The sequence below is a fragment of the Nyctereutes procyonoides genome, unplaced genomic scaffold (assembly GCF_905146905.1).
Source record: "Nyctereutes procyonoides isolate TBG_1078 unplaced genomic scaffold, NYPRO_anot_genome, whole genome shotgun sequence".
Taxonomy (NCBI): domain Eukaryota; kingdom Metazoa; phylum Chordata; class Mammalia; order Carnivora; family Canidae; genus Nyctereutes; species Nyctereutes procyonoides.
The window spans coordinates 15,401,997-15,403,152 of record NW_026575141.1 but is presented as its reverse complement, the minus strand read 5'-3'; positions in this window follow the sequence as shown (position 1 = coordinate 15,403,152).

The following is a 1,156-nucleotide window of genomic DNA, read 5'->3' as shown; positions in this document are numbered from 1 at the left end:
AGGCGGGCAGGGTGGCAGCCGGGCGGAGGAGGGAACTTCAGTTCGGGACTTACTGACCATGAAAAGAATGTTAGGCCTCTGGGTACACGTGCCCGGTAGGCAGTTAGATTCCCCTGCTCCCTGCCGCCGGAGGGCCCTGTGGTTTCCTCACGCAGTGCTGTGTCTGCCCGCCTCCCCACGCCCCGGCCCGCGCCCCCAGAGCCTACCTAGCACAACACGTAGCTCTTCACGGTGATCCATTAAATACAGGAACATGGTGGGGAGCTCGCGAGAGGAGTAAGAGAACTAAACTAGGTAGTCTTTATGTATGCATGCTTATCTGCGACCACAGGAGCGAGTGGCTAAGTGACTGTACCTGTAGGACTGAACTTCCGCTTTACAACCTTCCTAGCCAGAGTTCAGGGCCGTTCCTGGGAATGTGGCCTCCAAGAGTCGCGACGGCCTGTAAGAGACAAATTCACTGCGGAAAACCTGTTTCCGTATGATCCAGACAACAACCACGATTTGTTACCTTTATGCCGTGTACTTAATCCTGTCAGACTGGTTTTAATTGGGGTGGCACGGGACTGACCTCCTCGTCCCACCCTTCAGTGTGCAGACGGCGTCTTTCACACTCCCCTCTCGCCGACTACGCGGCCGGCTCTCCAAGGCCGGGGACCCGGACGCGCGGGCCCTGAGAGGCTGAGGCGCCGCGGCTCGCGAGCCCGGGCGGGGGGCGGGGGGCGGGGGGCGGCGCTCCAGCCGCGGGGCCGGCTGACGCCACATAAGCTGAGATCACCTCACGCGCGAGCGGTGCAATCACAGAGCGCGCCGCCGCCGCCGCCGGCCCCTCGCAGACCTCGCTCGGAGATCCCTCCGCCCGCCGGGTCCCGGCGCCGCGGGGGGTGCCCCGCACCCAGGGCACGCAGGCTCCGGCGGCCCGCGATCCTCAGGCGGTCGTCGCCTCTTAAACTCTCGTTCTCTTCTGTCTCTGAGCCACCCGTACCATAGGTGCCCCCTGCTTCTTCAGGGCCTCGGTCCTGGCGTAAGGAGACCTCGGCAGTACGGAGGCCAGCTAGGGGGCGTGGCCAGCACCAGGCCCCGCCCCCTTCGGTGACGCGCCGGGTGGCGCGCGTGGGAGCCGAGAGTGGGGGGTGGGACTGGGTTTAGTAGGAGA